We start from the raw sequence: 15,833 nt of genomic DNA on the forward strand, positions 1-15,833 counted from the left end.
AAAGAAAGCTTGTGTTTGAATAGATAGATGTATCATAAAACTGAATGTGTGTATGAAAGAGAGAGAGATCGAGAAGGGGGAAATGATGAAGAGTGACAGAGAATCGAAAAGACAGTAAAAGACAACGAACGGTCAAGTATAGGAAAAAGAAAAAAATCGAGAGGAGATGCTGATTTTTTACTGCCCACTTAAAGATTACTTTATCATGGATATATATATATAGATATGTATACATAAAAAAAATATGAATCTCCGAAGGATCGGGAGAAAAAAGAAGAAATATGAGGAAAGTCCCGATGAAGACGGCGATAAAAACAAAAGTCGATTAACACAGAAAAACCCTCAACTGGAAAGCGCTATATTTTTTGTTCTTTAGTATCAAAAATCTTTTATTTAAAATCTTTTTTTTTTTCAGCCAGGTTTGTTTTTTTTTTCATCTTGATCAGAACTGCACAGATGTATATCAACTAACGAAGATTTGATTGCAAATATATATATATAATATGTATATAAATGTGTGTGTGTGTATATATATTTGAATATATATATTTGACGGAGTGTTGTTCTCCGCTCATGCGGCACTTTTCTTCCCCATCGTTCAGAAGGACGGACTTAATAACAACAAGCTTTTGTTTTTCTTTTAAATGAAAGAACATATGTTTAAAGAGTGACCGTGCGTGATAGAAAAGCATGTGAAAAGTCGAGAGACGATCGAAAGAGAAGAGCGAGAGAGAAAGAAAGTAAAAGGGCGAAAAGCTCTGCAAATACAGTGAAATCGCATTTCTCCTATACACGTATTCCTTGTAATATTAACCAAAAAATTATGTATATATAGAGAGATAGAGAGAAAGAGAAAGTGTGTATGTGTGACTTTACAGTACCTTAATGACCTGTGTGAATCACAGGTATGCATGTGGATATATGTATGCACTTATATTATTTATAAAAATATAAATGTTGTTAAGTTTTCAGAAAAGATCATAAAATTTTTCAAAAATTCTAATTTGCGCTCGAATAACAACACTCAACTTCAGCGATCCACGTTTCTATTCTGGAATGAACAATTAGATGTTTGCTCTGCAATTATCCTATTCTTTCGTAGGTTTTTTTAATACATATAATAATGGCAGTAGTCTTGCTAAACAAAAATGTATATATGACGAATGTTAATTTTATATATATATATATATATTATATCTGTTTGATTTTGTGTATTGTTTATTTATTTCATTCTAAGATGTGTGATTAATTATGCAGATACGTGTCATGTTTTGTGAGCACGATTGTATAAACACGGCTGAGTAAAGTTGACAGGAGCAGGTGCGCAAGTTTTGTTTTGTTTTTTTATTTCTTTCTTTATTATCATTATTATTATTGTTATTATTATTATTACTATTATTCTTATTGTTGTTGTTGTTGTTATTGTTATTATTGCTGTTGTTGTTGTTTTTGAAAGTAAATTAGTGTTTGACAGTGTAACATCTGTGTGTATGTCACGAACACGTCTATTAAAAAAAAAAAGCGTTAGTGGGTAGTTGTTCAGAACTGTGATTGTGAATATTTCTTATCAATTTACTTATATATATATATATATATATATATGGCCTTATGTAAGTATATATATATATATATATATATATATATATATGTGGTGTGTGTGTGTGTGTGTGTGTGTGTTTGTATGTATATATATATATGTGTGTGTGTTTGTATGTATATATATATATATATTATATATATATATATGTGTGTGTGTGTTTGTATGTATATATATATATATGTATGTACATTTGTATATATGTGTTTGTATGTATATATATGTATGTACATTTGTATATATATGTGTGTGTGTGTTTGTATGTATATATATGTATGTACATATGTATGTGTGTGTGTATATATAAATGCATATGTATATATATATATGATATATGTGTGTATGTATATAAATTCATGTGTATATCTATCTATATATTGTGAGATTGAAATATGAGTGTTGATAGTGACTTCGAAGCTTCGGTCTGCTAGCTTTCATGCACTCTCCCCAAAAATATTGAGTAACCCTTTGATCTAAAATTGGTTTTATTACTTGACATAAAAACAAACATGCACACACGTGTGTATAGAGAGAGAGGAAGGGGGAGTCATGTGTGTACAAACTGGGACAAGAACGTGAAACATTTAGAAGACGATACAAAAAACACGGACGGGACATTCGAAGCCTTCAATTTTCAGTCAAGAACCGGATCATCTTCGCAATTTCGGCTGATTAATCTTATATATATATATATAGGTGTGGGTGTGCGTATAATTAGTAAATTGCGGATAAAAATTGGGTCATTTATTTACTTAATGTTTTGTTAATGAAAATAAATCTGCTGTTGAGGATCAGCGAAATATATTTTGGATTTTGTCTTTTTTCCGTGAAATTTTCAAGTAAATCAAATAAATTTACAGTTGGTAGAGAAACGTGTTGTGAAAAAAAAAAAAAAAGTGAGTGAGTGAGCGCAAAAGGAGATTGAAACTGTTCTTGTAAGCATCGATGAAACGAAGAGAGCATTTGTGTCTGTATGTGGGCCTCAGTGAATGAATGAATGAATGGAATGGAATGAACGGCTGCTTGGCAAACGAATATTAATGGTTAAACAGTAGCCACGAAACGAACGAAGTATGCTATTGAAAAGGTGAGTGTTTGAGAAAGAAGAAAACATAATTGGGCGATCTTTCGTCTCTAGTAGACCTTTCCGTCGATTTCCGTAAAAAAATTTTTTTTTTTTACATATGGGCTTGCGGGAACTTTTGAAGTAATGTGAGCGAAAGAGACTAAGAGAAAGCGATTGTATGAGGAGGGAAGTTCTTTTGAAGTTACCATGCATGGGAGCATTGATGTACATGTGTGTGTGCGTGTTTGATGGGGTGTGGGAGACAGACAGTATGTTGTGTAAGTGAAGTGCTTCTGTTAGTGTGTGTGAAGAGACAGAGTAATGTGTGAAAGAAAGAGATAACTGAAATTTTTTACTCGGTGTATGTGTATATGTATGTATGCATGTATGTGTATGTGTATATGTATGTATATTACTTCAAAAGTTCCCGCAAGCCCATATGTAAAAAAAAAAAAATTTTTACGGAAATCGACGGAAAGGTCTACTAGAGACGAAAGATCGCCCATAATTGTATGAAATAAAGAAGAATCAAAATGAAAAGGGATGCGAGTTTAGTTTAGTTTTTTTCTTTTTTTCTTAAGAAAACATACACGTGCTTCTTATTATATAATATATATGTTTGTTACAGGAGTGAGGCGTGCATTCACACGCTACAAAAAAGTAAAACGAAATTGCTAATTAAAAATTGCAACATAAGCGAACCCCACTGATGTGGTCCGCGCGGTCGCAAAAGTTTTTTAAAGTAAAAATTTCTGTTATTGGCCTCAGGCACTAGGACCATTTATAATTACTAAAATACTTTTGTTTTATTACAAAAAAAGTGTTATAATTTTCGTTGTCGCGTGATCCGAAGACTTGGTCTTAGAATTTGTTTTGCTCTTTTCCGGTAGTATCGTTGATATTGCGATCGATATTAATTGTTTCAATCGACCTAGAACAGATATATAATGATTTCAGCAATGGAATTTTAAAAACCCAGGTTTTGTCAGTAATTTTTATTAATATCTTATTTCGTCTTTTGTTAAAATTGACATATCCTTAATAGGTTGTTTAAGTTCCCTGAGTAAGCTAGAACACAATAGTTTTCTTTTGTTATACTTTTGTATTTAGTCATGTGTGTCGTAGAGCAAGAAAGCGGTCAACGTCTTGTCCCCTGATAAAATCACCCCACTTCATTTTGTACCTCTGAAGAATACCACCTCATTTTTCCCTTCAACTAAAATCATATGACCGCCTACTTTGTCCAGCCACACATTGATTTTTCTGCTTAGATTTCGTTTAATTTTGTAACTGTTAGAAAATTACTGACTAGTTCACATTCTGTTAGGGTAACCGCTACATTAAGTGAAAGCGAACCTCCAACTTTTCCCATTGTCTTTTCATTTCATTCATACACAAGTTTTAACTCACTTCTCAGCAGTGTGTGTATGCGTGCGTGTGCTGTAGTTTTTTTGAATAGGGCTTCAAACCTTTTCGTTTACTTGTACCGAGAGAACACAAAAAGATTGTATTTTCCCCCCAAGAAACTACTTGCACTACTCAATCTAGACAATCTGACTAGATGTATTTATTTATCCTAGCGATAAGAGAAGTAGCGAACTGCTGTGTCAGCGATAACTTAGCTTGCAGGTGAGTTTAAGAGATGATTTAACTCGGTTGCGGGCGAGAAGTGAGATAGATAAAGAGAAATAAAAATCACACATTTTCAGTCGTGGGTAAGCTAGTAAAAGCGATGAGAGTTTAAATTGTATATCTATATATATATATAACATGGCCTTACAGACCTTGCAACAGAGATGGTGATGATTGATGTTAAAATAGTTGAAAGATATTTCTGGGGATAAAACACCACCTGAAGAATGTTTTTTTTTCTCTTTTCGTTTTTGTTACGCGGATATGAAACGAGAGATTTTTCTCTTTCAGTTTATTTGTTTTTCTTTCTTTTTATTTTTTTATTGAAGATGAAAAATATTGCAGTTGTGTCTCTGAAATGCATTTTAGATGTAAGTAAAATAAATTGCTTTTCCCGCTGGGAATTGAAATCAAGTTGTTCACCTGATGCCTTTGTCGTGAACTTAAATTCTATACCATGTCATTCTCGCAAATACGCCACACGGCTATACATTTTGGAATAAGTCTATGTTGATTTTAATAGAACTCTAGTGGCTTAACTGCTACTTATTTTATCGATCTCAGAATGGAAGGCTATAACTATTCCGCCTTGATTTCAACTCGGAAAGTAAAGGCAATTAAATGCCATATTTTGTCCGATGTCTTCCTATCTAGCATCCCTTGCTCTCCTTCGTAAAAAAAAATTAATTAAACATTTCCTGCATTTGTATGGTGATTGCCAACCTTTTCGCTAATAAGAGAAGCCCTTTTATTTAAATGAATTTTCTTCGAAAACCCACCACCCAGGTTTTTGAGTGGTCAGTCTATCGAAAAAGCCGATTTTGTTAACTAAGTCGTCTTCTTAGTTTAAAGATCATATATATATATATATTTAGATAGATAGATATGTTTCTTTATTAGCCACACAGGGCTGCACACTGACGGGACAGATTACAAAGTAGAGCTTTTCTTTTGGGGAGAAAGAAAAAAAAAGTGGGGTAGGTTTTCGATCAAAAGGGATCGTAAAAGGGAAAGAAGAAAAAAGGAAAAGAAACAAGAAAATAAAACGATCAATAGATAGATAGATGAGTAGTATATTTTATACTGCAGCCGTTCAATAGTTTGAATGCAACCCACAGATCTCTGTGCGTCTTTGGTAAACCTAGTTTGGGGACCACTGCATTAACGAAATACCCCACGGAGCTAAGTTTGAGTCTAGTGGAATGACACTAGTAAATGCATAGTGCGTATTTTCATCTGACCCGAGATTATAAAAAGCTGATGAGAGTTGAACAAAAAAAAAAAAGAGGGCGAAAAGTATATTTTTATCTGGCCCTTTCGTCCAGTAAGTTTCTCCCTATTTGCGAAAGATGAAATGGCGAAGGTAAAGAGCGTGCACACCATCCATCGGACGAAAGTAAAACATCATCCGGCGTTTTTACTTTTTTCAAAGCGGGGAGGTGATTAGTGGGGGAATGGGCTTTTAGTGTTTTTTAAGAAAAATTAAAATTTAAAAAAAATATATTCGCAGATTCGTTATCTCTGCACTTTTTATACGTGGATAAAAAAAAGAATTCGAAAAAAAGTTTAAAATTAAGAAATTGATGGTTGTGGGGGGTGGGGGTTAAAATTTTGAAAACGTGATTTTCGACCAAAATCGTATTCTCCTATATCGAAAGCAGACATCCGAAAAAATTCTGGAAAAAAAGCAAAAACCCCAAAAAATCGGAAATGGGTGGTGTGCACGCGCTTTATCTCCGCTGATGAAATACATTGAACCAAGATCATAAACACAAAAGAAAGCTGGGATAAACGCTGACACATCCATCGTTGATCACTTTTAAAAGAAAGCCATTTGACTGATGAGCCAAGATGAACTTAGACGCTTTAACCATCTATTCCCCCACCCCTCTCTCTCTCTTTCTCCCCCCTGCTGTCGTCTTCTACTAATGTCGTTGTTTAGTATCAAGTCAACCTTTATTGAGAGACCTCTGATCAAATGCTTTCCAACCATGACCAAACTTTCTTTTTCCTATAAGAAGGGGACACACAATGTTAACCAATGTTATAGCATAGGATTTGGCTGCTATTTCTAGCAAGTAGGGCGACCATATTGAGGCTTCCTCAGAAATCGCAAGGAAATCCTCTCATACCTCCTACGTCATCTACTCAGCCTTCCAGAAATGGCAGCATCAATGGGTCCTATGCCTCAAATATATATCAACATCATCATCATCATCGTTTAAAGTCCGTTTTCCACGCTGGCATGGGTTGGAAGGTTTGATTGTGGTCTGGAGAGCCTGCAGCTGCACCAGGCTCCAGTCTGATCTGGCAGAGTTTCTACAGCTGGATGCCCTTCCTAATGCCACCACTCTGAGAGTGTAGGGGGTGCTTTTTACGTGCCACCGGCACAGGAACCAGGCGATACTGGCATTGATCATGTTTGCATAGTGCTTTTTACGTGCCACGTTCAGATGGTGCTTTTTTCGTACCACATATCTATATATATAAAGCTGAAGTGGTCTGTCTGTGGCAGATTTGGTAGCCTTCAACTAACACTATCTCCTCTGAGACCCTGCGGCGCAAGTTGACCAAAATTGAGACTATGATAGAAGAAGGCTTGCTCTTCCTTCTGTAGAAGAAAAAATTCAAATCGGACCATGTTAACACCAAAAATTATTTACATCAAAAAGGTGCTTTTTTTCTATGAAAATCCCTATTTTTTGACTGCTGTGTCGCCATTTTTCGGTGTATTTCAACCAGAAAAATGTTCACTTAAAGAGAATAACAAACTACATAATGCAAAATTTTTACTTTTCAAAGCTTCCAATTCTAAAGGGTCGAAACAAACCCAAGCAACGCTGGGCGATACTGCTAGTACATTAATAAAATGATGATCAAAGCTTGAATGCCTGTGATTCTAGGTTTGCTGGACTTGTATTGACCCAGGGCTAAACAACAACATCTGTTCCTATGTCCTTATCCTCAGGTTAGACATCAAACAGACACTACCAGATGATCATTCTGTAGAACTACAACCTTTTGAAATTCCCTCATTGTTCATATACTGTGTGACCCTAGGTCAGCCTGGATTGAGCAGACCTTTAATCCAACCTCAGTCATCTGGGTCTTTCCTCTCTCTCTCTCTCTAAAGAAACTAAAACCTCAATATTCAACGTAACTTTTCTAAGAGAATAAGGTGTGATCTGAAGTATCAATGTAGTAGATCCGTTGTTGGCTCATTCATTTGCATTTTGCTGCTTCCTGGTATAGTAGAAGAGAAGAAGGTAGATCAGAAATCTCAAGCGGTCACTAACCACTACATCAATCCTTGTTTGAGGTTCAGTTGTGTGTCAGTGTTACAGAAAAGTTTCTTGAACTTCTGTGCTTTCTTAGGCACCAATCATGAATTGAGATAATAAAAATATAAGATTGTGCCCCAGGACAGTTTTTTATGTCATTGCCTACATAACTTTTTCTTACAGTTCTATATTTAAAAGATGAGGAATTATGTACATTATTTACATTCAATGGATATTTGTCCTCATCTTGTTTGTTGTTAACACAACGTTTCGGCTGATATACCCTCCAAGTCTTCTTCAGGTGTCTTGGAGAAATTTCAAACCTGGGTTCTCATTCCTAAGGTACTTTTTGATGTTATTATTATTAGTATTGCTATTGTTCAGGTCACTGCTTGGAATTGAACTCGGAATGTTGTGGTTGGTAATGCGTGCTCTTAACCACTACGCCATATGCCCAATAATAATAATAATAATAACATTGAAAGATACCTTAGGAATGAGAACCCAGGTTCGAAATCTTTCCAAGACACCTGAAGATGGCTGGAGGGTATATCAGCCAAAACGTTGTGTTAACAACAAACAAGATGAAGACAAATATCCATCAAATGTAAATAATGTAACCTTCCCTTGTTCTATCCGGTAGCAGGCTTTCACTGGAAAACCTTAGCCACCTGTATTTCTAACAGTGGCACTGTATAAGAAGTATGCTGGGAACCAGTGCATCATGCAGTTATGATATCTCCTTGTGAGAAGCCTAAACTGAATACTTCTTTTAGAGTGAACTGTATGAAAAATACCCTGGGATCTTGAGCCTTGTGGAGTGTCAACATGTTAAGGGTTAAAACAGTAATGACTCAAAAACAAAAGATAAAGTTTTAAGTCAATAACTCAAAAGGACCAAACAAGGACACATTCACCATTTTGGATAGTTCATTACTCTCTCTCCCTCTCTCTCCCATATATATATGTGTGTGTGTGAATGCACATGGCTCAGTGGTTAGAGCATCGAGCTTACGATTGTGAGGTTGTGAGTTCAAATCCCGAACCGGGCTGTGTGTTGTGTTCTTGAGCAAGACACTTTATTTCATGTTGCTCCAGTTCACTCAGCTGTAGAAATGAGTTGCAACGTCACAGGTGCCAAGCTGTATCGACTTTTGCCTTTTCCTTGTATAACACTGGTGGTGTGGAGAAGGAAGGCCGGTAAGCATGGGCGACTGCTGGTCTTCCATAAAACAGCCTTGCCTGGGAGGGTAACTTACTAGGTGCAATCCCATGGTCAGTCATGACCGAAGGGGGTCTCAGCATATATATATATATATATATATATATATATATATATAGGAAAATGTGTTGTTGAGAATGCTCCTAAATTTCAAAAACTCAGAAATGTTTAAAATACATTTATTTACATATGTACCAAACTAGTTTCAACAATATTTTTTGTTTATCAATGGTAAAAGTTTAAAATTAGAAAACCATCTTTAAAAGTTTCAATGTTGACAAATTAAAATGTTTCAATCTTGACAAATTAAAACGTTTCCATCTTGATAAATTAAAATATTTCAATGTTGATAAATTAACATATTCAAAACAGAAGGTGTAAGTTTCAATGTTCATAACAGTCAATAAAATTAAAACTGTATATCAATTTGTTATATATATACAAAATTTAGAGGACTGACCACTAAAAGTGGACAGCCTATATGCTAAACATAGATGTCAAATCACCAATTGACGTCTATGTTGAGCATATAGGCTGCCCACTTTTAGTGGTCAGTCCTCTAAATTTTGTATGTAAAACAATTTTAATCTTCAGGTTTTTTAAAATATGCTAAGCCACTGGTTTTAATTGATTAATATCAGTTTCGATTTCTATCCTTATTTAATGTATATATACATACTTACACTTGCACATGTATGTGTATATGGAAAGGGTGTTTAAGCTAAATTTGAGGTTTTTTAATGTCTCCTTGTTTTTTTTTTTTCAGAAACAGCTTGATGCATTGGTGAACAGTCAACAGCGTTGGAGAGCATTAAGATTAAAACTGTAGTTGAGAAAAAGTTAGCTGACATGGAAGACTGGAAGCCATTTGAATTTTGTAAAAGAGTTACCTGCCAGGTATCAAAATGCTGACACTGTGACTGCTGTTTAATGCTCTGCAAACATTGTAAAGGCTGTAAGTCATGACATGGACAGCTGCAATTGCGGCCCCCAAACCATGGCTAGCAAGAAGGGACACAGAAGGCATCCTGACTGTCTGCATGCCTGTAATTCTCTGCAGCCCTATTATTAATATAATTTCAATGTGATGCATTTAGCATTTGTTATTTTTCTTTGGAGACTATTCCTATAGTTTAGTTCACAGTAAAGTCATGTACCATAAATCCTCAAATATAGTCCGCCCTTGAGTATAATACGCAGGGGATTTTTACTGTGAAAAACCTAAACCTTGTGTATAATACACACCCCTTCTCTAACTTGAGTCAAGGAGGTCTATATAACGTCCTTGGTTTGTAAAAATGTATACGGTAACGTCCTTTATTATTATTGTATATATAACATAATGCAAACGTGTAGCTTTTTTGTGCATTTTGTTTGCAGAAAATAAAGAAATAACAGTAATAATAGTAATAACATTTAATAAATGTTACTTACTGCATGTTATGGATGATTCTTTTATGACATCATTGCTTTCAGACTTAGCTTAAGGTATTTTCGTGCCCGACATCACAAAATGCGTCTGAATAAACATTGCCGGACAGCAAATAGGGTGTCGGACATTGCTTAGAAAATAATTTTCATTTTTAACCTCGTATATAGTATGCCCTAGGGATTTTGACCTTTAAAATTTGGGAAAAAAATGCGGATTATACTTAAGGATTTACGGTATTACAAATTAATAAAGTCATTTAGAGTGTAAGATAAAAAAAAAATAAATAAACTTGTAGTATTTGTTCCAGTACTCAGAGCCATGAGTTCGAATCCTGCCAAGGTCAACTTTGCTTTATATCCTTTGTGGGTCAATAAAAACGAGCTGTGAATTGGCAGAAGCATGAGGCAGTCAGACCAGATGCCTTACAGTATTTGTTCCAACTCTTTGCATTCTGAGTTCAAATCCCACTTTGACCTAGTTGTATAGTAGACTTCATCCATCACTGAGTTTAGCCCCTGGGATCTTGGGCAATTTTCGTAGACCCTATCCTACTGGAAGCATTCAGGGGAGAATTCCAATTTCGAAATACCTACCCTGCCCCCATTAATCTTGGAGGTCCACTATGCCTTGTCTACAAATATACGATATAAATAAAAACACACATTACATTTTTGTTGTTTCACTTTGCTTTTTGATATATATAGATATGTGTATACATATAGATGCATATCTAGATATGTATATATTGAGAACTGCTGAGATATATCATCACCATTCTTTATCCTCATCATCATCATCATCATTTAAAATTCACTTTTCCATGCTTGCATGGATCGAATGAATTCATTGAGGCAAATTTTCTGCAGCTGGACACCCTTCCTGTTGCCAACCCTCACCTATTTCCATATATGTATATATTTCCTCATGGCCTGAATGTTTTTACAGATGACTGGAAGTAAAGGATAGATGATGGGCTTCGTTCAGTTTCTGTCCACCAGATCCACTCACAAAGCTTTGGTTGGCTCCAGGTTATAGTAGAAAACACTTGTCCAAGATACCACATGGTGGGACTGAACCCAGAACTGTGTGGTTGAAAAGCAAACTTCTTACCACACAGCCCCACCTACACCTATACGTTATATTCTTTTCTTTGTTGACACATTTAACGTGTCCTGGATACAATATGTTCTTTCAAATCCTAGCAGAGAGAAAATAAAATTATTTTATTTCCATTCTGATGAGGCTTCGCTCACTGCTGTAAAATGAAAAACCTATGGGGAACTAATAGAAATTATAGCTTGGAAATCTGGCACAAACAAAAATCCGAAGACTCCAATCGCTGGTAACACAATAGTGCTAATAATAAAATTAAAATATCTTTGTTTCTTTTGTGGTTTTCGATGTATTTTTTTCATTGAATTCATATTAAAACTAATAATTAAATATTGTAAAATGAGAAAATCTATCAATGCAACCACTACTATATAAGCTTGTGTTTGTGTGCATGCGTGAGCTGTGTTCGATATATAATTTAAACAGCAACTCTAATTTCCTGCCAGACTTTTGCTGAAGTATGAAAAAAAAAAAAAAAAATCATAAATAAATAAAATAAATCAGTAAAAAAAAAAAAATCTGATTACGATCAATCAGTTTTGGGCTGTCTTCGTTTAGTATATAGCACGAGTATAAAAGTGATAATATAAAACAACAGCAACAATACTAATAATATGTGGGAATAGATGGATGTTAAAGCATTAAAGATATCTTTGAAAATCAATAGTCTAACAATAATATGATACGCTCACATAGCTATTTACAAACAAATGAATAGATATATGAGTAGTGTGTAGGGGTGTGTGCATATATGTATGTATGAGTGTGTGTGTGCATACACATTCTCATATTTCTATACATGTATGTAAGCATGTCTACACATATGTGTATATATGTGTGTTGTATGTATGTATATGTAAATATATAATATATATGTGAGTATGTATGTACACATCATATGTATGTATGTGTGAGTATATACACATATATGTATGTGTGTAAATATATATATATACATACATTATATATATATATATACACACATACATATATATTTATACATACATATATATTCATCTATATATATATATATGTACATATATATATCTCTATATATATATACATATATATATACATACATATATATATATATACATACATACACATATATATATATATTTATATATATATACATATATATATACATACATACATATATATATATACACACATATATATATATACATATATATACATAAAAGTGAGTTTGGAGAGATATATTGTCTGGGCGGATACTGTGTTAGCTCTCAGTTGGGGTCCAGATGTCAGCTAACCACAATCGTCAGTATCCAATGTTTGCGTCCACAATTATTTGTTGGTCACACCATGAATTCTTCCATTGAGTAATTCCGTGTGTCCCAGGAGTGTATTTTACTATTAATAATAATAATGAGTATGGAGACTTGTACATCCACAGAATTTATTTTATAGTTATGTATACAACATATATTGCAATGACCTACATGTGTTTCCGCTGCAGCGAGTACTCACGGTTGCAAATGCAACCTTGCAGTATTGTTGGTGAAGAAGACAGACCTTAATGAAACTGCGCTGACAATATTGTAAAGGTGCATCTGCAACAGTGAGTAGTTGCTGTGGCAGAAACATGTATAGGTCATTGAAATATGCTGTTTATAACTATAAGATGAATTCTGTTGATGTACAAGTCTCCGTACTTATTGAAATTGAAATCAAATTCGATGATAGCACTGCAAGACTGGCATCCGTGCTAGTGGAGTGCTAAGAGCATCATCCAAGCAGGATCATTGCCAGGGCTACTGACTGGCCTTTGTGCTGGTGGCACATAAAAAGTACCATGTAAGTGTGATCGTTACCAGTGTCTCCCTACTGGTAATTGTGCTGGGGGTATATGAAAAACAACATTCGAGTGAGGGCGTTGCCAGTGCTGCTGGAGTGGCTCCTGTGCATGTAACACGTAAAAACACCATTTGAGCATGGCCGTTGCCAGTACCGCCTGACTGGCCCTCGTGCCGGTGGAATGTAAAAGCACCCACTACACTTTTGGAGTGGTTGGCATTAGGAAGGGCATCCTGCCATAGAAACTCTGCCAGATCAGATTGGAGCCTTGTGCAGCCATCTGGTTTACCAGTCCCCTGTCAAACCGTCCACCCCATGCCAGCATGGAAAGTGGACGTTAAATGATGAATGATGATGATACATATATATGCATATATATACTTCTATATATATTTGATTAATGAGAGAGATGGAAGATATGAGAATGTTTATTGATCCATACAACTGTTTTGACCCATCTAACATAATCCTTCATAAGTGGGGTCCTGAACAATTGGTTTAGGAGCATCCATCAGTGTAGATGTGTCTCTTCAGGTGATTACAAGTTATATCTCGTTAAAATAACGTCTGTTCCACAAGTTTTCTTCTCAGCATGTGTATACAAAAACAGCAAGTTAAGGATACAGGTTCCCTATTATAGAAGATCAATAAAAATCAGATGCAAAAAGAAATAAAAATACACAATACAGGGAAAAAGTATTAAGCGTAACTGTTAGCAGATATGGATATATAAACACCCTCACTTAGGTTGTAAAGTGCATGTACACTTGCTCATACAAACTTACACAAAGATATATGCATATGTACATGTGCAGTTTGGTGCACATTTGCTCAAACAGAATTAAAATAATACTTTGTGTTTATAAGAATGGGGAGGTTGCAGTTAATTTATCCATACCATTAGGTAAATTATGGTTATTAATTTGGTTAACGATTACTCAAAATCATTTTCACTGCATCGTGTGAAAGTGCATTTATAAGAATGTAAACATTTTGACAGTCTTCTAGAAATCCCTTTAATGACCTTTTCGTTGGTCCACAAAATAGACAAAGATTCCTCGGAGCAGAGTCTGCATCTTCTGGAAAGGATGTACGGTTGTGCATTCCTTATTATTGACCAAGTTATATCATATTTCAGCTTTTCCTCCTTAAGTCACCACACAAAATTAACCAAAGACGTTGAATGTCTCTTGATCTTCCTGGAATTGGTGATATGGTTGTGATAACAATTCTTAAATGAATGAGCCATTGCCCCAATGCAAACAGTCTCGTATTTTCCATCTTCTGTCTGTTTCATTAATCAAATGCCCAATGAACGCTTTGAAACTGAACATGCTGCTTTACCAGTAAGCTACCAGGTGTATACCATTCAATTTATTATCCAATGATATATATGTATAAAAAAATTTTTTTTCTGTAATGAGATAAAAAAACCCAAGGCAGTGTAGATTTTAGAACATTTATAAATAGGTCTTACAGCTGTTTCTAGGATATTTATTATATCTCTTCATTGGAGATGGTGTGAGAGGATGGTTAAGCAATAGTAAATTTAGATAAGATATGAAGTAGGAAGCGAGATGGACACAGTGTTAGGTTTTTTTATGTCATTACGGAAAAAAAATTTTCTATACACGCTGATATATGACCTACATTGGACCCCTTATTCACATAATCACCGAACCTGGAACTCGACTATGGTTTATCCATAGCACTTATTCAGCATTACCTGACAGCTTTACCTTTCATAACCTATATATATATATATACACACATACATACTCTTACATGTATATGTATATATATATATGCATATATACATATAGGGGTTGGACAAAATATTGGAAACACCTAGCATCATATTATCATAATTTTGATATATCTATAAAACCATCAAAAGCTTGTTTATTTTTCTGTTTTTTTTTTATTATTAGTGTTGCTTAAATTACTGTTTCTTTTCAGATATCATCAGAAAAGGGAAATTAAAATTCATTAAAATGACAGATCTGTCACTAAAATGACAGATCTGTCACTAAAATGACAGATTGGCAGGTGCTAGCATAATGACAACAGCAAAAGTGTTTAGTGTATTAAGAAGTACTATCTCGAAAGTAATGACAGCTTTGAGAAAGAAGGAAAAACCTCCTCGTCGAAACAAAACTCCAGAAGGAAACCAAAGCTTTCAGATAGGGACCGTCAGTCTCTTACACGAATTGTTAGAAAGGATCACAAAAGTACAGCTCCCAAAATTACTGCAGAGTTTAATGACAACCTTGGGAACCCAGTTTCCACGAAAAACTGTTTGGCAGGAGCTGCACAAAGCCAGATTTTACAAGAGGGCTTCAATCAGAAAACCACTACTTCCAAAAACAAACGTTGCAAAGCATTTAGAGTGGAGTAAAAACCTACAGAATTGGTCCCTAGAGCAGTGGAAGAAGGTTATTTTCTTGGACGAGTCATCCTTTACCTTATTTCTGACTACCGGCAAAGTATACGTGTGGAGATAGCCAACAGAAGCATTTGACCCAGATTGCCTTCTTCCAACTGTTAAACATAGAGAAGGATCTGTGATGATCTTGGGGAGGGGCTATATCTTGGAAATCTGCTGGCTCAATGGTTTCTCTTCATGGCAGAAATAATAGTCAATACTATTTATGTATTTTATCTGATCAAAT

At 34.8% G+C, this 15,833-nt stretch overlaps 1 long non-coding RNA gene across 1 annotated transcript; it reads right to left on the bottom strand.

The window, feature by feature from the left end:
- Positions 1-1,424: 1,424 nt before the first annotated feature.
- On the bottom strand, positions 1,425-14,145 carry LOC118762413. The gene is made up of 3 exons (XR_004998158.1): positions 14,015-14,145; positions 13,127-13,130; positions 1,425-1,434 (listed from the first exon to the last, which is right to left on the bottom strand). It is a non-coding gene; the product is annotated as an uncharacterized LOC118762413 (long non-coding RNA).
- Positions 14,146-15,833: the final 1,688 nt, after the last annotated feature.

Source organism: Octopus sinensis, linkage group LG3 (assembly GCF_006345805.1).
Source record: "Octopus sinensis linkage group LG3, ASM634580v1, whole genome shotgun sequence".
Lineage (NCBI taxonomy): Eukaryota > Metazoa > Mollusca > Cephalopoda > Octopoda > Octopodidae > Octopus > Octopus sinensis.